The sequence below is a fragment of the Marmota monax genome, unplaced genomic scaffold (genome assembly GCF_021218885.2).
Source record: "Marmota monax isolate L192 unplaced genomic scaffold, Marmota_monax_Labrador192_F-V1.1 WCK01_AAM20220418_F8-fsc00030, whole genome shotgun sequence".
NCBI lineage: Eukaryota > Metazoa > Chordata > Mammalia > Rodentia > Sciuridae > Marmota > Marmota monax.
This window is the reverse complement of record NW_026691988.1, coordinates 5802122-5825824: the sequence shown is the minus strand read 5'-3', so window position 1 is coordinate 5825824 and position 23703 is coordinate 5802122. Positions and strand designations below refer to the sequence as shown.

Genomic DNA, 23703 nt, shown 5'->3' with positions numbered 1-23703 from the left:
ACATGGGCACAACTGAGAATCACCCTGAGGATGGCAAGTAGCATTTTTCATATTTACTGAAGTTTTAAGAGTAATCAATTGCTTTAAAAGATATTTTATTATTGTATTTATGCTTAATGATGCCCAGTGTCTCTGGGCCACAGAGCCATGAAGCCCACCTCCCTACTATGCTTGGAGAATTCGTTCAACGGAGACATCTGAACATTTCAATATAACATTTGGAAAATAAAATGGTTGGTGAAAGTGGTGACTGCAGACCAATTTAGATTCCTCTCTCCCTCCTCATTAAATATGGGGCTGTGTCTTTTGTTGACTTTTCTTTTTGTTCCAGAAAGGATTTAAGGCTGCTCATAAATATGTGAGAGTCCTATCACTCCTACACGTATGGCTGCTCAAGCATTTTGATGATCGTACATTTTAGTTAAAGGCAAAGACTTCTTTATGGTTAGTGTGTGTGCACTTCTGGGGAAAGTTAGTATAATCATTTCATTTCACCAATGATATTACTTTATTCTGATTTCAATTGTGTCTAATGAATTCTATAAAAGCCTTAGAACAAGAAGCATGTTTTGAAAATTAGATACAAAAATTCTATTTTATTGGGGAATTTGCTCTGATTTAATTTTTATTTGATTGGATATTTCATTGTCTTTTGCTTATACCACTTTGCTTTAGTTGAGATTAAGGAAAGACAAAAATCTAACTATGGTAAACACAATCTGAGTTTCATCAGCAACACTATCAGAGAAAGAAAGAACAAATAACAAAGTAGATGTTGGTCATCATGAATGACTTTGATTCATTATGTTTCCCTGAATTATTTTTTCCTTTGGTAGATATGCTGTGCTATTTTAAAAATAAATTTTTATTAGTGCTCATGGATTACAGTTCATAAAGAGTACGCTAATTTTTTAATCATGTTGTGTTTGAAATTGTGCTTTTCTTGAGAAAAGATCTAAATGTCAGCAAGAATGGGTTAGGGGTTAGGAAAGCATATTTTTGATGAGAGGGAGAATGCAACATATTGGAATGGGCTGGTTTCCCAATGCTGTTTTCAGTGATTTGGGAGACATCTTGTCAAATGAGCTGGAGTCTTACTGAATCTGATGATGATGACACTAGGCTCCAAATAAGCGTGACATGCTGAATAACTTGTTGAACATCACAGGATGAATTTAATAGGAATACAGCATAAGCATATACAGCTTAATCTGAGCTCAGAAAACCAACTGGGAAAATAGTTTGCATTGAAAATGATAAAAACAATGTCCTAAGGCTTGTAGGTAATAGCACATTCAGTATAAGTTGACAGAGCAGCAGGACTGCTATTAACTTACTAGTATTTAAGTTAGTTTCACAGAAAACTTGGTAGGTTGAGGAAAACATGAGAACCATGATCTGCATCTCATAGTGCAATGGTCAAATTTATTTTTTAAAATCCTAAGTTCATATCTTAGCGCTGCACTTTAAGAGCCTGTTTTCTGGGCTTGTTGAGAGAATATGAAATCATGTCAAGAGAAGTGAAATAAGTCAATCCCAAAAAACCAAAAGCAGAATGTTCTCTCTGGTATGTGGATGTTAGCATACAATAAGGGTTGGGGGAGGGAAGAATAGAAGTTCATTGGATTAGACAAAGGGAAATGAAGGGAAGGGAAGGCAGATGGGAATAGGAAAGACAGTAGAATGAATCACACATAACTTTGCTATGTTCATATATAAATATACAACCAAGGTAATTCCACATCATGTACAACCTCAAGAATGGCAAGTTATTCTCCATATAGAAAATATGCCCAGATACATTCTACTGTCATGTATATCAAAAAAGAACAAATAATTAAAAAAAGAACAACTATTGGAATAGAAAATATTTGGCCTGAAGGAGAGAAGAGCTTTATTGTTAAAAAGGAAAATGTTGAGGTTTTGGGTTTAGCTCAGTGGTAGAGCATTTGCCTAGCACAAGCAAGGCCCTGTTTAGTCCTTGGCCCTGAAAAATTATTTACACACACACACACACACACACACACACACACACACATATATATATATATGTATATATGGAAAACATTTATGTTTTCTGATGTTGAATGTATACAAGAACCGATATATAGATGTTTCCATATAAGAATGAACTTGGAAGCAGTCCTTCACAGACAGAATGGTCTGCCATCTTTTACCTGGAAGGGCTGAAGAGAGATGATTTACATATTCAAACTAGGTCTAGAAACTTGTGGCCCTTCTAAATTTGCTATTCTGAGTTTCTGTGGCTATTTGGAATATTTGCATATATTCTCTGGTATGCATATGTTCTAAAATAGTTATTTTAGGAAATATGGTGACATTAAAAAAACAAACAGAAAACCCCATAAAACTAGCTTTTACTATCATGTAGGTAAAGCAAATAGTTGAGTAGATGGAAATTTCAATTTGATGCTCAGATATCAAAGGCATGAAGCTTGTTTGTGGTTATTGGGTCCTCTTGTCTACATATGTGTCTTTTTCAATATAACCCTCAGTATAAAAGGACACAGGGAAAATGAGTTACAAAACCCCCCAAAACAAACAACAAAACAACAACAACAAAACAATATGAAAACAAAAACAAATACAAAAAACCCAAACATATAAAACCCTTACCAAAGCATTCCTGGATCTGGGATTCTGGGATGTAGCTTAGCTGTAGAGCATTTGTGTAGCATGTCCAAGGTCCTGTGTTCAATCCCCGGTGCCAAATAAAAAAAAAATGAGTTCCTAAGTACATTAGCTATAACATTTCATCACAATCAGAAGTTTTATGTTGCTTACACTTATGTATCATTGTCTCTTTCTGGCCTTTTAACCTATAGTGAAAAATCTCTGGATAACAAATACTTGTTTCCAGGAATATTTTATATCATAAAATACACACATGACAAAATAAGTAAGTCCATCCCTTAGAGTTTCTTTCAATGATTAATGGAATCAATTTTCTGATTTCTCTGTTTTTTTTTTCTCCTAATAATTCCCCCTCTATTTCATTTTTGCTAGCCACCAGCTGGCTTTTTTTCTACCCCCACCCCCTTTTTTTTTGTTCCCACCACATAATGACTTTAAGCTGCAAGATAATTATACAAAAAGATTTGCTCCAAAAGTTACATGGAGCCAAGTATGTCAGCAATGGAAAGAACTAGTACATTTTGTTTTGAAAATTTTTAAAAAAATCCTAGATCTGGCAATTTGTCTACTTAACCCTCCAATACTCTTGTCTGTAGAATTCCAACAGAAAATGCTTGCTTTTCCTTTTCCACCTATCTCTAAAATTGCAAGGTAAAATTTGTGGGCATCTTCAAATTGCATCTTTTGTAAAATACTGTAGAACATTAAATTATAGTACAAGTGTGTATAATAGCTACGCTATTAGATGGTTAGATGACTAGGATATGGTGCATGCATTGGACTTTGTATAACTAGGAATCAAAATCACACTAAGAATTTTGATTTATTCCTTAAATAAAAACACTTGGTATCAAATTTTCTTTGTATCTTGCTTCCTTTTCTTTCTTATCTTAATGTTATTACGAGGTACACTGAATTCCAGATTTAGAGATCAGTTGCAAAACTCTAGCCAGACTTGTCCAGCTAGGGTTATCTCAAATTGTTGTTTAGATAATGAACCTTTAGGTAGAAAAATAAGAGATGGGTTGCCTGCACAGTCTTCTCTATAATGCCAGCCAGTTCAGTTCACTGCATTCCAGGTAGTATATCCAGGAAGAGTTGATCCTCTGCATTCAGCTTGTGCCCTAAGATATAACCCCTTGGGAGTGTGGCAAAATGCATGAGAGTCAGATAACCATGCAGAAAGAGCTCCATCTTTAGCTCTCCAGGAGACTAAAATGGAGACTGTCTTGTTATCCTATGTTCCAGTAAACTCCCCCCATATTGAGGGCTTCCTCCAAAGCATTTCAATGTGTACTGTGTTGTCTAACTGAAGAGCAAACTTGTACATTCAAAGCATACATTTTTGGGAAAACAAAGTCCTGCTCAAATATGAGGTCTTGTGGCTACATATCATTTTAATGGAGCTACATATATAACAACGTAACTTTTAATTAAGTCATGTAAAAGCTTAGACCCTGCAGGTTGCAAAGGATTAAGTTCTATCCTAATTACTCTCTCAGCAAAGCCAGTGGAAAATTAGATGCATCCCACCAGGCAATAAATATATCAGACTACACAAAACTTAAACTAGAGAACAATCAACCTCTTTTCTTTGTTCTTTCAAAGGAGAAGTGGATTAAACCTTTTAAGAAAAAGATCAAGAGCATTTTATGGGAAATTCAGGAAAAAAACTCTTTGGACTGAAATCAAAATGTTATGAATAGTACTTTCTAAGTAATGACACATATCAGCAGCATTTGTAACCATAAGAACAATGTGATAAATTTTAATCACTGGGGACTCCAGCTCTGTGGGAAGTGCTTACTACACAGACATCATTTATAGGTTTCCAGTTATGACCTATGTCTAAAAGACATTTTAATGATAACTGAAGAAAGTAGATAGATTGTCTTCCTCGAGTGTTGAAGTTCCTGCTTGTTGTCATCCTCAGCTCTATTAAAGAGCAGAGGCTTTCAAAGGTCCTCTTCAGTCGAGCAGTCAGGGTACAAGACCAAAGGGATGGAACATCTAAGATAAAAAAAAATGCCAGAAACGTACACTCCTCAGGATTTCCTGTGGGAGTCTGACCAAAATAAAGCAATATTAATAAATATAAATTCTGGAACACTATTATCAACAGAAACAGGGTCTTGAAATGTACCCTTGAAATTCTTCTAGTTTCCTCGGGCAGGTCAACTATTTCAGTGTAACTGTGCAAAATGTTAGACCTCCTGACAGGGACAATTGCTTTAAATTATATTAAAGACTCAAAGACTCTAATAGACATGTTAGAGGAAAGACTTTAATTTGTTGGATGCTCTAAATCTTTAAGCTCACTCAGGGTCCTTTGGCCCCTTGACCTTAAAAACATTTTGGGGAGAAAAAAATGTACTTTCAAAGCATCTGAACATTAAAAGCCATGCATTGGTCAATGTGCTTTTTATTGCTTTCCTTTTCTTGACTACATTTTTGGGAATAAAGGACATTCAGGTGATACAGAGGGGACAAAAAGATAACAGCAGTAGAGAAGATGTGTGTGCTTAGAAAATTGTCTCATTCCTTCAGTTCTCATCCCCATAATTTGAAAAACAAACCCTTGAATATAGCTCATAGTCAGATAAAATTCCTGATCCAAGGTTTCTCTGATTTGTTTTGATGGCCTCCCCTGGCTTCCAAGTCATTCTGAAGAAGCAAATCATCTCTCTCAGTCAGGAAAGAGCCTTCCTGTAATGGTTCCTTCTGACATTCAGCCACCAAAAGCATGAGGAATTGGAATACCTCCTGGCTCTTTTATTTCTCATTGAATCCTGGTTTCACAACACGTTATACACCATGGGATATAAATTTCCTTAATACAATTAAGGAAAACTTCACTCAAATTTAATCATTTTAAAGCCAGTTTAGGTTAAGATCTTTTGCTTTATAAGGTTATTTTCCTAATAGGACTAATCACAAATATGTTTGATTTTCTCAGATTTCTACATAATCAATAGCATACTAAAATTAGAGTGTTAAGAAGAGAAAAAAGAGCAAGTAATCACTCTTCTTTTAAAATTTTTTTTTTAAATATATTTTTTAGTTGTCAATGGATATTTATTTATTTATTTATATGCAGTGCTAAGAATTGAACCCAGTGCCTCACACATGCTAGGCAAATGCTCTACCACTGAGCTACAATAACAGCCCACTATTCTTATTTTTAAGAGTAGATAAAGGGGCTGAGATTGTGGCTCAGCGGTAGAGCACTCCCCTAGGAAGGGGGAGACCCAGGTTCGATCCTCAGCACCACATAAAAATAAAGGCTTTGTGTTATTTCCATCTACACCTACAAAAAAAAAAAAAAAGAGTAGATAAATACACAGAACTCTATAGACTTCTGTTTTTTAGGTGGTAGAATGCTTAAGTTTCCTCTCTTGAAAGTGACTTCTTTAAAAGGAATGAGTGAAGTGGTAATATATCAAAGATAATGATAGAATCACCAAACATGTCACTAGATCCAAATTTTAGACCTCCATGAACTCTCATTATTACTGTCTTTTTTTATTATTTCTATATTAAATTGTAAGATCTGTGTAAACCAATCAAATAAGATACTTACAAATCAAAGTTTGCAGTATGGTACATTAAAGCACCAGTATTCGTGATATGTTGTTACTTTTAAAGACCAGACTAGCATCCAACTGTTTTGACTATACAATGAAAGGCCAAGGACCAGTTCACCAAACAACTGTTCTAAGAATATATGGCCCTTCTTCAACCTGGCTGAGCTACAAACACATTGATAACTTGGCTCTGAATGAAGGGGCTCAAGTCAATTTAAGACATTGAAGTCATAGAATTTTCTCATTTTTGGTGACCTTAATAATCTAGACCTCTCTCCACACCTCCCATATCACCAAAAAATTATTCTATAACCTGCTTATTCTTCCAACCTAGGTCTCCAGAATTAGTGGTTTATTTGTTTTGTTTGTTTGCTGCTACAAACCACAACTATGATTAGCGTTTGTTGTTGAAAATTTTTTTTCAAATTCTTTTTCTTGGTTTTTAAAGGAAGAACTCTAACATAATGGGAAGTCATGTCGGTGGAAACACTTTTCTAAATGCCCTTTATTTTCTCTCAGTCTACTCTTTCAAGAATGCTTATCTTGGGAAAAAGGACCCTATCATGAACTGAGTGTCTGTAGAGCTGTTGAAAATATTGAATGATTAGAAAAAAGCAGAAGAATGACACCCAGCACCAACTTCCTGGTTAGGTGAACTGATCACGCATTCTTTGACTAATAAACTACCTGCAGATTAGCCATGAGAACCAGCTATTTAGCCATAGCTATGGCCTAGCAAAGCTGTGAGAGTCTATAAATCAAGAAGTCTTTTGAACTATAGAATACTTTTAATCTTTTGGTTTTGATTGAAATACCATGGTTGAGCCTTTTCTCTGTTCTCTGTTGTATGGCTGTGGATAAAGTTTAGACAAAGGATATCTTCAATTATTTATTTAATTCAAAGTCTCTGTGAATCAGGCAAATTGCAGGGCATAAAAATTGTGTTGCTATTTCAGTTTACAGGAGCTTGATTACAATTCTAGCGTGCTGACTAAAAAAGATGGAACAATAGTAATCAGCTCTCTTACTGGACAAGGGAAGGTGAGTAGAAGGAAGGAGGTGCAAGAGGGTGGATGGATAAATAATATCTCATAAATGAAGATTCATATCTAAGTTTTAGAACCGGCATATTTATCAATTGCTTTTGACTTTTTCATTCAGTGGGGAGGTATGTTGTTGAACAGTTAATCCAAACCAACCTGGACTTTTGAAATCCCCACTCTAATGAGAAAGCCTTGTCAGAAAAAAAAAATGAATTTGTACAGATTTGAGAACTGATGCAAGACACTGAGTATTAAGGTTTACAGACTTTGAAGCTCAGATCCTCCCCACACACATCACACACATCATTCCAACACTCACAGTTTAACTCTGATGAATGGCTCCACTGAGACAGAAATTATTCAACAGTGTCCCATCCCCTTCCTCATCCAAAACCTCCTCCATGAATAGGCCCTCTTGAAGGCCTTTGTGGTCAGGGAAGAGAAGCAACCACATCAAGGGCCAGCAATCAATCGTCTTTGATTATCTGCATTATCACTGCCCGGAAAATAGACTCACAAGACAAGTCCTCCTAACCCCAGAAAGGCAAATGATCAATTTTCTAACATTCATCCTCAATTGAGCAGCATCTTTGTTTCAGTTTTCTTCAAATTTCATCCACATCATTTAAAACATCATTTGATTTAGGTAGGGTTTTGTGTGTCATAGATTCCAAGATGAAATAAAATTTTAATTATTACAAACAGAAAGCAACCATAACATTTCTATCTCCAAATTCCTTTTCCTTCAATTTTCTTTGACTATCTAAAATAAAGTGTGGCTTATCCTGGGGTCAATAGCAGTCCACCGGAAAGGATGTCTTTTCTCTTTAATATAACTTTGTTGCTATCTTCAAATTACATGAAGCCATCACTAATTGGCCCCCAATTTCAGTTTCACAAGAACATGGTAGAACGTGAAAGATCTTTCTGATTGTCAGAAAGGAAAGATTCCTGTAGTAAAGCACACAATTTCATTTTCAAGTAAAACAGTTTCAGCTCTATTATGAATGACTGGAATTTTAAAAACAACAACAAACCATTCAGATATTTTTCCAAGACTCACAATCTGCAGCCTTCTCATTTAGCCAAACCTCCCACTAGACAAGTAGGAAAGATAAACAAAGCAACAGACCCCTGGGTTGTACACATTGACAAGATTGCAGGCCCTTGGATTAGAATGCTTCATCCCCATATCCAGTGTCTCCCAGGAGGACCTCGAGTAGGAGGAAGGAGGAAGCATGAGGTTAGGAACTTGGAAGATTGGGCAGATAGTCAAAGCACTGGATGGATGGGGCAGCCTGTAACTCATTAGCAGAGGATGTCCCAGGGGCCCTGTAAACTTCCTAAAGCCTGCAAAGAAAGCTAAGTTCTCTAATGGTCAGGCTAAGCATTATGCCTATACCCACTGCTGGTCAGGGGGTTGCTCACAGTGTGTTGGGAAGAGACAAGCACCCATTGGAGTGTAAAGCCTTAAATCAACATTTACTGAATTGAAGAGCTCATGAAAAATATCATGGCCATGGTTGCTTTCATGCAAGAGGCAAAAGGAAAATGGGAAGGAAAGAAAATGTGTATTGTGACATTTAAAGTATCATTTTTAATTGATCAGATGAATTCTTGATTTTCTAGTAGGCATGTTTCAGAAAGATTGGAAAAAGTTCTTTATTTTGGGTGAGGAATTTACTGTCATCATAAAAGTGACAATGTAAAATGTAGCGATATAGGTGTATTTTACTGGCAATTCAAACACCATGAGAAACTATATTTTTAGGATAATAATTGATTATTAGGTCAGTTTGCAATTTTGGTACCAGTTTTCATAGTTTGCATGCTGACAGTGTCCTCTCAATCATATTTTTTCAAGTATACTATGTTCAATAAAAGATTCCTCCCACATCCAAAGCTGAAACGGTCTCCCTTTCTTTCCCTATTCAGTTACTTGTCCTGGCACTCATTGATTTGCACTCTCAAGAGTGTGTCCACCTTGTGAACACCTCAACATACAGCAGACCTCATCCTCCTTTGTGTTCTGCCCACCACTGCTTGTCACAATTTAATACATGGTAGGGCCTTAGAATTGGTTCTCCAGTTTTATTGTTGAATCACTGACCTCATATTTGGGGATGGTGAGTATGCAGGTTTAGACCAAAAGAAAAACTATATTACACAAGAACATGAAGTGGAATGGAACCTGTAAGGATATCAGCCATTATAAAGATTTCATATTGTCTTTGAACCTAAGTAGATAATTTATCAAAAAATCCATGAGCATTGTAATCTCAACCAAAGGCATACTAATTACTTCAAATTAATTTACCTTGTTCACTCCAGACCAAGGCAGAGCACAGCTTCAAGCGACATGGCTGTTCTGGGGAACATCTGGGAAAGAACAACAGAGACATCAGTCTGGCTTGCAATGGTCAGGAAATGAAGTGGCTCATTCCTAGCAACGGCCCATTTTGTATTTTGGAGGCAGAGATATAAACAATGACAGACTCTGTTAAAAGCAGCTGTACTCACAAATCTCCCAACAAGCTTCATATGTGCAAACTACAGGAAGAACTCCTGGTACCATATTGGGCTTCTCAGTCACACAGAGAGAGAGGAGCCATCCCTGTCAGTAGTGTCATCTTTGACTGCGACACAGAACAATGTGTCCATATCCCACTCGCCATGTGAGTGAAGGTGGAAGAGAAATGGGGTGGGGTCACTGACTCTGGCAGGTCACTTTTTGAAAAAAAGTCCTTTATTAACCCTCTGCAAAATCTGAATAGAAATTTCATCCTTGAGCCAAAAAAAAAAAAAAAAAGAAAGAAAATAAAAAAGAAAAAGAAAATCTAAGTTGAAAATAGTCTTCAAATTAAATCCACACTAATTTTATATGTTACCTCTCTCTTCAGGTTTTATTTTTTTCTGAGTGTCTGCTGATAGGTTGTCAGGTTGTTTGGGTTATCGCCTTCCCATCTGAACGTTTTATTGTGAAAGCACAACATGTGAGACCTAACATGATGTATTAGGCATATAAGTAATTACGGAAAAATGTAGTTAAGCCCATGGATTCTTTGGAAATATGCATAAATATTTACAAATTATAGATTTAAATCCAACTTTTTCTGTAAATGAAATATATCTCATTTTTTTTTTTTTTTTTGTAAATGAGAAACATCAAACTGAAGAAGGCAGCAGAACAGCAAAGCATTCGTTTACTCTGGAAAGTGATTCACAATCCCTGTTACCAAATAATTACACATAATTTTCATAACTCTAACACTTTTGCAGATTTACACATCTTTTGCACATCTGAGTTTTATTTTATTTATTTATTTTGAGCTTTAGGTAATCTGGGAATGAATTTTGATGATCAACTGTGTATTGGGACAAGGCCATTTGAAGTTGATGTTTACTTAAATATTAAAGACACTATTTATCACATTTCTGGCTTCTTGAGTTTATGATTCATGGCTTACAATACCAAATTTCCAAATAGTTGATTTTTATGACCCATTTTCATCCTCTTCCTGGAATTTTCCTCAATACAAAGAAGTGAAAGCAGAATTTGTCTATATGTTAGCAGTATGGACAATGAGTGGTCGTGTAGAAGTGACCCCCTCTAGAGTGGGCCACTGATCAGAAAGTTTTCAATAGCCACTGGTTTGTGTGGTTGGATTACATAGCAAATCTTATTTGGGAAAAGTAATTTTTAATTTAGAAGAGATATTTTTCCAGTAGTCACCCATGGCTATTATATGACCTTTTGTTAGCAGCTCACATTAATTGACCAATCATCTAAAACATCTAGAGAAAAACAATACAAAGAATGGGTAAGCTGCACATGGAGTCCATGGGAGAAGAACATTATTTCGGAAGTATGGAGCATGAGCTACATAAATAATAAAAAATTATTTTGTCCTTTTTCTAGAAGCCAAAGATAAGTATGACTGGTAATGGCATTTTCTATTTTATCAGTGGACTTATAGTAATTATGTCATTTCTACTCATACTTGTCAGTTAGCTGGAGTGATACACATGTAGCAGTGAATGGCAGTGTTATGCAGAGTAATAAGCCATAGTGCCTCTCTTATCACACAGAAGTGCCTGCAAAGGGGGGAATACACAGTGGTTCCCCTTAATGAATGATTAAGAATCCTTTCTAAGGGTAGATACAAAATAATTGGACTATTTTGATTAAATTAATACATTCTATAAAAATGGGCAGAACCTAGGTGTAATTTTTTTTTTCAAAAAGGCAGCACAAATACTTTTTTGACCTGAATTAACTGGTTTTTATAGTTAATATAGGAAGACTATATTCATGTATAGAAAAATACTCCTAGAACCAGGAGGGTGGGTTTTGAAAGAAGTATATACAGAGATCAATGGTGATGGATTTCCAGGGATTTGGAGCTACATGCTCTTTCTCATGATAATTAGGTGTATATTTTTGAAAGTGACACATTCAGATGCTAGAGAAGGTATATTACAAGAATGACATATGGAATTAAGACAAAAAAGTGTCAGTTCTCACTTATATACCAATAATGTTAGCCAGAATTTGGCACATCATACTTCTCTCCCTTTTAGATTAACAGTATCCATCTTCAAAAATGATTTTTATGAGCAGAAAATATATTGAGAAGGGCAAGTGATAATACATTTGAATTCATTAACAACAACAACAACAATAACCCACTATGACCATTCTAAAGCATGAAACTTTACCAAGAATCTCAGATTCAGAGTCTTTGTAGGGTTGGAAGGCAGGTGACAAATAGATGGAGGTCAAAGATCCATTTTTCAAGCCTTGCTCCAGATGAAATAGTAATGTGGAATAAGGAAGTATCTTTACACAGAAATTCAGTCTCATTAGGATGGAGGAGCCTGTCTATGGTTTTATTAACCCCAACCTGCTTTTCAGCTTCATGTCTATCACACAATTCCCCACCCACTCTCCTCAAACTGGGCTGAATTGCAATGGCTGTTCACACGAATGGATTTGTCATGCTGAATCCACTATTTTTATTCATTGAAATGGGAAAGAAGTAAAAGCATTTGTAATATAAAAAGTAATCAGAACATATAGATTAGATGATAAATTTCCCTTTCTCCTGTAGAAGTTAGTTTTCTCAATAGCGTCAATTTATTTTTTCATGTAATGACTGAGAGCTTGCTCTATGTTGGGTGATATTTAAGGCACTGTGAACATCACACAGCCATACAGAGTCTATGTCCTAATGGAATTTACATTCTAGTAGGAAGATGAACAATAAAAAGGAAACAACGAAACAAATAGTTTAATATCTAGTGATGCTATGAAACACTCTGAAGAGAAAAGTGGAGAAAGAGAAATTGTGACTGGTAAGAAACTACTTTAGAAAATGTGGTCAGGAATTCTCTCTAAAGTGAAAATTGAAAAAGTATTTAACAGAAGAGGACAAATTCCACTAGAAGTACCTTGATATACCAATATTTGTGTTATTTTTCAGGTATAAGACTCTCTGACACAATAATGTGTGACCATCATACTAAACATAGGGGTGACATCCGTAAGGTGATTGACATTCTTACTTCCTGGCAAGAATAACTTTTTTCAATGCTGGTAAAAAATCGTGTAACATAAAATTTACCACCTTTACCATTTTTAAGTGTGCAGATCAGTAGCATTAAATATATTCATATTATTATGCCACTGTTCTCCAGAACTTTTTCACCTTATAAAACTAAAACTCTATACCTGTTAATACCCAGAGTTCTAGGAATTCTTTCTGTATTTTGGATATTAACCCATTACCAGATACATTACTTGACAAAATATTTTTTTCTTATTCTGTAGCTCACATTTTCACTTCATTAATTGTATCCTTAATGTGCAAAATTTTAAATGCCTGATATAGTCCCACTTGTTGATTTTTACCTGTATTTTTGGTCAATAAATAATATCCAAATCCAACATCATAATTTTTCTCCCTGGGTTTCTATAGTTTGGGGTCTTACTAATTTATTTCTGTTTAATTTTTTTTATATATAATGTAAGAAAATGATCTAATTTTATTATTTTGAATGATGATATCCAGCTTTACCAATAGCATTTGTTGAAGAGACATATGATCTCCCTATTAGGTGGTCTTGGAACTTTTGTTTATTTGACCATATATGCTAGGATTTATTTATGGGATCTATATTCTATCACATTGGTCTATATCTTTATCATTATTCCAGAACTTCACTCTTTTGATTAGCTTTGTAATATGTTTTGAAACTAAGAAGTGTATATTCTCCAGTTTTGTTCTCCTCTAAAATTGTTTTGGCAATTTTGGGTTTCTTAAGATTCCATATATATTTTAGGATGGATTTTTCTTTTCTGGCCAAAATTCCTCTTGGTATTGGATTGGAATTTTGTTGAACATATAAATTGTTTGGTAGTAGTGACATTTAATAATGTTGTCTTCCAACCCATGAACATGGGATGTTTCTATTTAGTTATGTTTTCTTTCAGCAATGTTTTATATAGTTTTCAGTGTACAAATATTTTACCTCCTTAGTTTTGTTATCAAGTATTTTATTCCTTTCAATGCTATTGTAAATGGAATTGTTTCCTTTTTTTGTTTTCTTAATTTCCTTTTAAAGTTGTTTATTGTTAGTACTTGAAAACAATTTATTTCTGTGCATTGCTTTTATATCTGCAATTTTGTTGAGTTTATTAGCTCTAACAGTTTGTGCATGTGCACACGCATGTGTGTGTGTGTGTGTGTGTGTAAGATCTGTAGGGGTTTTCTACACATAAAGTTATGTTTTTTTGCAGATGATTTTTTCTTCCTTTTCAATATGAAGTCTTGCTTATTTGCTCTGGGTAGGACTTGCAATACTGTGTCAAGTGAAAGTGAAGAGTCGGCACCTACTATGGTTGTGGTTTGAGTGTATCCCCCAAAGATTCATGTGCTAGTCATTGGTTCCCAGAGTGGTGATGTTGGCGTGGTGGGACTTTTAAGAGGTGGGTCTTAGTGGAAGGTGGTTAGGTCATGAGGGCACCAACTCAGAAATAATTGATTCTCTTCTCTTGGAGTGAATTAATACTTGTGAGAAGTTCAACTATTTTGCCTCCCAGCTATGATGCCATTTGTTATTGGCCCTCACTAGAGTTAAGCAGATGCCAGAACCAGGATCTCAGATCTTCAGATCTGGGAGCTAAATTAACCTCTTTCCTGTAAACATTTCCCAGCATTAGCTACATTAGTTTAGCAACAGAAAATGCACTGAGACAGCACCTTTGTCTTGTTCCTGATCTTAGAGGAAATGCTTTCAGTGTTGTATCATTGAGTCTGATGTTAGCTGTGGACTTTTCATAGATGGGCTTTATTAATGTAGGGATAGTTCCTTCTGTTTCTAATTGTTGAGTGTTTTTTTTTCTTGTCTATTTTTATTTATTTAAAAGATTTTATACTTTTTTCCCCAAAATGGACTACATAATCTACTGTTGGCTCCTTTAATGAACAAATAAAAAATAGTACAGCAAACATATTTCTCCCCCTTGTTTTTTTTCCCTTTCCCCTCATTTCCTCTTGTATGTAATTTTGTATAACCATGAGGGTCTCCTTCCATTTCCATGCAATTTCCCTTCTCTCTCCCTTTCCCTCCCACCTCTCATCCCTTTTAATGTTAATCTTCTTCTCATGCTCTTCCTCCCTACTCTGTTCTTAGTTACTCTCCTTATATCAAAGAAGACATTTGGCATTTGTTTTTTAGGGATTGGCTGGCTTCACTTAGCATAATCTGCTCTAATGCCATCCATTTCCCTGAAAATTCCATGATTTTGTCATTTTTTAATGCAGAGTAATACTCCATTGTGTATAAATGCCACATTTTTTAAATCCATTCATTGAAGGGCATCTAGGTTGGTTCCACAGTCTTGCTATTGTGAATTGTGCTGCTATGAACATCGATGTAGCAGTGTCCCTGTAGCATGCTCTTTTTAGGTCTTTAGGGAATAGACCGAGAAGGGGAATAGCTGGGTCAAATGGTGGTTCCATTCCCAGCTTTCCAAGAAATTTCCATACTGCTTTCCAGATTGGCCGCACCAATTTGCAGTCCCACCAGCAATGTACAAGTGTACCCTTTTCCCCACATCCTCGCCAGCACTTGTTGTTGTTGTTTGACTTCATAATGGCTGCCAATCTTACTGGAGTGAGATGGTATCTTAGGGTGGTTTTGATTTGCATTTCTCTGACTGCTAGAGATGGTGAGAATTTTTTCATGTACTTGTTGATTGATTGTATGTCCTCCTCTGAGAAGTGTCTGTTCAGGTCCTTGGCCCATTTGTTGATTGGGTTATTTGTTAAATTATTGTTTAATTTTTTGAGTTCTTTGTATACTCTGGATATTAGGGCTCTATCTGAAGTGTGAGGAGTAAAGATTTGTTCCCAGGATGTAGGCTCCCTATTTACCTCTGTTGAGTGTTTTTATCAGAAAGGTTGTTGAATCTTATAAAATACTTTTCAGCATCAGTTGATATGATCACTTAGTTTTCATCCTTCTTTTTGTTAAAACAGTGAACTAAAGTGATTGATTTTCATAGGCAGAACCATCCTTCCATCCCAGAGATGAATCCCACTAGGTTGTGGCATATAGTCCTTTAAAGGTGCTGTTGAATTCTGTTTTCTAGCATTTTTTTTTTTGTGGATTTTTGTATTGGTATTCATCAGGGGGGTTGGTCTGTAGTTTCCTTTTTGGGTCTAGCTTTGGTGTTAGGGAAATGATGGTTTCATAGAATGAATTTGGTAGTGTTTCCTCCTCTCCAATTCTTTGGGAGAGCTTGAGTAGGATTCATATTAATTATTTTTTAAGTATTTGGTAGAATTCTGTAGTGAAGCCATCTGATCCTGGATTTTTCTTTGTTGGGAGGATCATGTGTAACCACTGGTTCAATCTCTTTACTAGTTTTTGGTATATTAACATAATTTTTCAAAATGAACTTTATGGAAATATAGTTCACATGAAAGAAAATGTACCCAAAGTTCCATGTGTTTCTGACTAATGTTCTACTAGTACACTAGTATGCTTTTGAAACCTGTACTTTATATTTAAAATGTCTTATTACATAAAAACTCACTAAAAGCCAATGAATAGAATAAAAATGACCTAAGGACATAAACCAAAAGATGAGATAGACGCTTAAATCAGGCCCATGGTGGAGAGAATGTATCTCTAAGACTGAAAAAAATATATATTATGCTTCCAACTTTCATAAGGAATTGAGAACTAAAAGAATAGCAATATGTTTTTAGCTTATTGAATTAAATAAATTTAAATTTGACTCACATTTGTGAATTATTCACTGTCAGGTGCTGGTAAGATCCAAGGACAGAGACTATTTAGATTTAAAAAAAACTTAAAAGGAGAGTGGAAGATAAGCATGTGAAGAGTTAAGTAGCCACTAAAAAGGAGGTAGTGGATGGTGGAGTGAAAGAGGACTGTCTCACTGTGTGTGTGTGTGTGTGTGTGTGTGTGTGTGTGAGAGAGAGAGAGAGAGAGAGAGAGAGAGAGAGAGAGAGAGAGAGAAAGAGAGAGGTGTGTAAGATAGTGAGGATTGGTCTCCTCATGACATCTCTTTCAAGGGCATTATGACTGTTGACTTGTAAAAATGGCTCAGTCTTTCTATTTGACAGCAAGTCTACAGGAGATATTTCTGCTGCAAAGTTATAAAAGTAAGGGTGGTAGAAGGAAACAAAATGTGAGTTGTAGTAGAAGACAGAGATAAGTGTCTAAATACTGAACTTTTTGCCTAATGCTCTTGAATTATTCTGCTTGTGAGGTCTTACTTTTTCAACCCTATGAATTCAAGACTCCTTAATACTGACCCTCACTGAAAGGCAAAAATCAGAGAAAGAGGGGAACAAAGAGGGGAGACAATTGACAAAAGGAGGACATTCTTTATCTGCATGCTATAGTCATGGGTAGGACTGTTGCAAATTCTGGAGATTGGGAGTGTGCACCTGCACTCTAGTGTTTGTAAATGTGTCTGTGAGGCAAGCACATTTGGAGCTGGAGTCTCTAAGCAGACTGAACAATTCCAGAGAGCTGGCAGGTCACAGAGAAGCATTAAAAACAGCTTACTTCCTCTCTATAAAGGAGGAATTTGCTGCTCTGCAACACAGGGCAGCTATTATTTGTGCAAATGTCATTGAACTTAATGGATATTTTATAATCCCCATTTTATTTGTCCTCTCTGCAATAGTCAGTCCTCGTTCCCACAAGATTCTCCTCTTTTGGCTTCCATGATACTTCAGTTTTCTGGTTTTCTTCCTCTCTGCATGTTTTTTCTCAGGCTACTTTGCCAGATCACCTCCCTCTTCCCATGTCTGAAATGTAATTTCTTCCCATCTCTGACATGTAACATCACATTGTGTATCTGGTTTTGGCTTCCTTTTTCCTTCCATGCCATGTTTTTAGGTTTTCCTGGTAGATTTCTTCTATTCCCGTGGTTTCAGCTCTCTGTCTGTCTGTCTTAATTTATTTTGTGTTGCTAAAACAAAATGTTTGAGACTCAGTGCCTTGCTTGAAGAGAGATTTATTTGGCTCATGATAGTGGGAGTTCAAAGTCCAAACAGCATGGTACCAATGACCTGGCAAGGGCCTTCTGGCTGTAACACAACCTGGTGGAGAAGTGGAAAGGAAACAAGGCACATGCAGAAGAGATCCCATGGCAGGACTGAACTGAAAGTCCTGGCACGGGCCAGTCTCAATATATTTTTCAGTTACGGGATAAAACCCAGGACCTCACATGTACTAGGTAAGTGCTGTACTGCAGAATTATATCCCCAGCCTGTCAGTCTTTTAATAAAAATCCACTCTTATAGGAACTAACCCACTCCTACTAGCCTTCACCCCCACCCATGATAGTATTAATCTATTCACCAGAGTGGAGCCCCCATAACCCAGTTACCTTCACCAGGTCCTCCCTCCCTTAGGATTTCCATCACTTCAACACTAGAGATCAAGCCATCAGCACATGAACTTCTGTGGAGCAAATCATATCCTAACCATAGCAGTCTCTCTCTCTCTCCTTCATTTATCATTCCATCTTCACTTGGATTTCCCACAGATGCCTCAAATGAAAGCCATTTTATTCCAAATCTGCTCCTCTTCCTTTGTTTCTTTATTCCCAAATGGTGCATTGTTCATCTCGTAATGCAAAACAGCATTTTCCGCCATACTCTTCCCATATGTAAACTCCCAATGTTTGACTAAATCATAGATCCTAAGTCATTGGGACCTCTCAAATTTGTCCACTTCCTTGCATCTCCACTGTCCCAACCTTTGATCAACCCATCAGCTTCTTGCCCAAGGATTGTTGGAAGTATCTTCTACACCCCTTGCCTAAAATCGTTGATTCCTATGTCATCTATTCTACAAACTGTGATCTCTCTAAAATGAAATCCTCTCCATACTGCTGCTCCCCACTGTTCTCAAGACCCGCCAGGCTTCACAACATGGTGCATGGGCCCTTCACTAACTGAGCCTTGTTCCCCTCTTCAGTCTTCTCTCTTGCTCCATTATCCTCAGGTCTGCCTACTCTTTGTGCTGCAGACCTTTTGCACTCTCCCCCATGTTTCAAAACATAGTTACTTAAGCACCCCTTGGTTTAGGTTGAGCACTTCTCCTATGTGATTCCATGGAACGGAGCCGTTCCCCCTCTCTGGTATCTTATTGTACTGAAGTTATGTGCTTGTTTGTCTGTGGCTTCCAATGAAATCTAAGAAATTGTCCTGTCCATAAAGGTGGTAATTTTCAGATATATATCTGCTTTATAACCCAAGTCTTCCCTACTGCTCCTGATTTATTTTTTTCCTGATATATCTATTTGGTATCTCTAATTATTTCTGTAAAAAAAATAATGTTTTACTTATTGTGCCTATCCTCCGTTTCCATGCCAGATGTTTTTAGGTTTTCCTGATAGATTTCTTCTATTCCCATGGCTTCAGCTCTATCTTAATGCATTTTGTGTTGCTAAAACAAAATGTTTGAGACTTAGTGCCTTGCTTGCAAAGAAATTTATTTGGCTCATGAAGTCCAAATAGGATGGTACCAATGACCTGCCAAGGGCCTTCTGGCTGTAGGGTTTCACATCAGGCTAGACCAGAGCATATATTAGTTTTCTAAGGAATGAAAATCTAGATCTGTTAATACTTTCAAATAGTGATAGAATATACAAATCTATTTTAAAAATTTGTTCTTTTTAGGTATACATGACAATAAGTATGTTTTGACATATTATATATACATGAAGTATAATTTATTCTAATTAGGATCTCATTCTTGCAGTTGGACATTATGTGGAATTTCACTGGTCATCTACTCATATATGAACATAGGAAAGTTATATCTGATTAATTCTACTGTCTTTCCTATTCCCCATTCCTGTTCCCTTCCCTTAATTCCCCTTTGCTAATCTAACAAACTTCTATGCCCTCCTCCCCAAATTGTGTTTTAGTTTCCACCTATCAGAGAGAACATTAGGCCTTTGTTTTTTTGGGACTGGCTTATTTCACTTAGTATGATAGTCTCCAGATTCATCCATTTACCAGCAAATGCCATAATTTCATTCTTATTTATGGCAGTGTAATAGTCTATTATGTATATACACCACACTTTCTTTATCCATTCATTTGTTGAAGGTCACCTAGGTTGGTTCCAAAGCTAAGCTATTGTGAATTGAGTTACTATAAACTTTGAGGTGGCTGCATTACTGTAGTATGCTGATTTTAAGTCCTTTGGATACATATTGAGGATTGGGATAACTTGGTTAAATGGTGGTTCCATTCCAAGTTTTCTTAGGAATCTCCCTACTGCTTTCTATAGTGGTTGCACCAATCTGCAGTCCCACCAGCAATATATATAAGTGTGCATTTTCCCTCACATCCTCACAAACATTTATCATCACTTGTATTCTTCATAATTGGCTATGCAAATCTTTATGACACTCTGTCTCTCTAGTTCTCCTCTACCATGTTTCCATTTCTTTTTTTTTATTGGTTGTTCAAAACATTACAAAGCTCATGATATATCATCTTTCATACATTTGACTCAATTGGGTTATGAACTCCCATTTTTACCCCAAATACTAATTGCAGAATCACATTGGTTACACACTCACATTTTTACATAATGGCATATTAGTGACTGTTGTATTCTGCTACCTTTCCTTTCCCCTACTATCCCCCTCCCCTCCCCTCCCATCATCCCTCTCTACCTCATCTGCTGTTGTTCAATTCTCTCCCTTGTTCCCCCCCCTTTCCCCTCACATCCTCTTCTATGTAATTTTGTGTAACATTGAGGGTCTCCTACCATTTCCATATGCTTTCCCTTCTCTCTCCCTTTCTCTCCCCCCACTCATCTTTGTTTAATGTTAATCTTTTCCTCATGCTCTTCCTCCATGTTCTGTTCTTAGTTGCTCTCTTTATATCAAAGAAGATATTTGGCATTTATTTTTTAAGGATTGGCTAGCTTCGCTTAGCATAATCTGCTCTAATGCCATCCATTTCCCTGCAAATTCTATGATTTTGTCATTTTTTATTGCTGCGTAGTACTCCATTGTGTATAGATGCCACATTTTTTTTATCCATTCATCTATTGAAGGGCATCTAGGTTGGTTCCACAGTCTAGCTATTGTGAATTGTGCCACTATGATCATTGATGTGGCAGTATCCCTATAGTACACTCTTTTAAGATCCTCAGGGAATCCAAGGAGGGCGATAGCTGGGTCAAATGGTGGATCCATTCCCAGCTTTCCCAGGTATCTCCATACTGCTTTCCAGATTGGCCTTACCAATTTGCAGTCCCACCAGCAGTGTACAAGTGTACCCTTTTCCCCCCATCCTCGCCAACACTTATTGTTGTTTGACTTCATAATGGCTGCCAATCTTACTGGAGTGAGATGGTATCTTAGGGTGGTTTTGATTTGCATTTCTCTGACTGCTAGAGATGGTGAGCATTTTTTCATGTACTTGTTGATTGATTGTATGTCCTCCTCTGAGAAGTGTCTGTTCAGGTCCTTGGCCCATTTGTTGATTGGGTTATTTGTTATCTTATTGTTTACTTTTTTGAGTTCTTTGTATATTCTGGATATTAGGGCTCTATCTGAAGTGTGAGGGGTAAAAATTTGTTCCCAGGATGTAGGCTCTCTGTTTACCTCTCTTATTGTTTCTCTTGCTGAGAAAAAACTTTTTAGTTTAAGTAAGTCCCATTTATTTATTCTTGTTATTAACTCTTGGGCTATGGGCGTCCTATTAAGGAATTTTGAGCCTGACCCCACAGTATGTAGATCGTAGCCAACTTTTTCTTCTATCACAAGCAGTGTCTCTGATTTGATACCTAGCTCCTTGATCCATTTTGAGTTAACTTTTGTGCATGGCGAGAGAAAGGGATTCAGTTTCATTTTATTGCATATGGATTTCCAATTTTCCCAGCACCATTTGTTGAAGATGCTATCCTTCCTCCATTGCATGCTTTTAGCCCCTTTATCAAATATAAGAAAGTTGTAATTTTGTGGATTGGTTTCTGTGTCCTCTATTCTGTACCATTGGTCCACCTGCCTGTTTTGGTACCAGTACCACGCTGTTTTTGTTACTATTGCTTTGTAGTACCGTTTGAACTCTGGTATCGCTATACCTCCAGATTCACACTTCCTGCTTAGAATTGCTTTTGCTATTCTGGGTCTTTTGTTTTTCCATATGAATTTCATGATTGCTTCATCTATTTCTACAAGAAATGCCGTTGGGATTTTAATTGGCATCGCATTGAACCTGTAAAGAACTTTGGGTAATATCGCCATTTTGATGATGTTAGTTCTGCCTATCCATAAACAGTGTAAATTTTTCCATCTTCTAAGATCTTCTTCTATCTCTCTCTTTAGGATTCTGTAGTTTTCATTGTATAAATCTTTCACCTCTTTTGTTAGGTTGATTCCCAAGTATTTTATTTTCTTTGAGGATATTGTGAATGGAGTGGTTTTCCTCATTTCCATTTCAGAAGTTTTGTTGCTGATATACAGGAATGCCTTTGATTTATGCGTGTTGATTTTATATCCTACCACTTTGCTGAATTCATTTATTAACTCTAGCAGTTTCTTTGTAGACTCTTTTGGGTCTGTTAAATATATTATCATGTTATCCGCAAATAGTGATAATTTAAGTTCTTCTTTTCCTATTTTTATGCCTTTAATTTCTTTCGTCTAATTGCTCTGGCCAGTGTTTCGAGAACTATGTTGAACAGAAGTGGTGAGAGAGGGCATCCCTGTCTTGTTCCAGATTTTAGAGGGAATGCCTTCAATTTTTCTCCATTCAGAATGATGCTAGCCTGAGGCTTAGCATAGATTGCTTTTACAATATTGAGGTATGTTCCTGTTATCCCTAGTTTTTCTAGTGTTTTGAACATAAAGGGATGCTGTACTTTGTCAAATGCTTTTTCTGCATCTTTCGAGATGATCATATGGTTCTTGTCTTTAAGTCTATTGATGTGGTGAATAGTATTTATTGATTTCCATATATTGAACCAGCCTTGCATCCCGGGGATGAATCCTACTTGATCATGGTGCACAATTTTTTTGATATGCTTTTGTATTTGATTCGCCAGGATTTTATTGAGAATTTTTGCATCCAAGTTCATTAGAGATATTGGTCTGTAGTTTTCTTTCTTTGAAGTGTCTTTGTCTGGTTTCGGGATCAGGGTGATGTTGGCCTCATAGAATGAATTTGGAAGAGCTCCTTCTTTTTCTATTTCTTGAAATAGCTTGAAAAGTATTGGTATTAATTCTTCTTTGAAGGTTTTATAAAACTCCGCTGTATACCCATCTGGTCCAGGGATTTTTTTGGTTGGTAGTCTTTTGATGGCTTCTTCAATTTCTTCCTTTGTTATTGGTCTGTTTAAATTGTGTGTGTCTTCCTGACTCAATCTGGGCAGATCGTATGACTTAAGAAATTTATCGATATCTTCACTATCTTCTATTTTATTGGAATATAGGGTTTCAAAATACTTTCTAATTATCTTCTGTATTTCTGAAGTGTCTGTTGTGATATTGCCTTTTTCATCCCGTATGTTAGTAATTTGAGTTCTCTCTCTTCTTCTCTTTGTTAGCATGGCTAAGGGCCTGTCGATCTTATTTATTTTTTCAAAGAACCAACTTTTAGTTTTTTCAATTTTTTCAATGTTTTTTTTTGTTTCAATTTCGTTGATTTCTGCTCTAATTTTAATTATTTCTTGTCTTCTACTACATTTGCTGTTATTTTGCTCTTCCTTTTCTAGGTTTTTGAGGTGTAGTGTGAGTTCATTTATTTGTTGGTTTTTTCTTTTTTTGAGGAAAGAACTCCAAGAAATGAATTTCCCTCTTAAAACTGCTTTCATTGTGTCCCATAGATTCCGGTATGTTGTGT

The 23703-nt window shown here is 36.3% G+C and overlaps 1 long non-coding RNA gene across 1 annotated transcript in view; it reads right to left on the bottom strand.

Moving 5' to 3' along the window:
• The window catches only part of LOC124095600 (uncharacterized), a 40521-nt gene extending 30841 nt beyond the window's left edge, over positions 1–9680 (bottom strand). The window contains exons 1-2 of the long non-coding RNA XR_006852533.2: positions 9600–9680; positions 2638–2709 (exon numbers count right to left, since the gene is read on the bottom strand). This is a non-coding gene — a long non-coding RNA (uncharacterized LOC124095600). The remainder of the gene's footprint in view (positions 1–2637; positions 2710–9599) is intronic.
• Positions 9681–23703: the final 14023 nt, after the last annotated feature.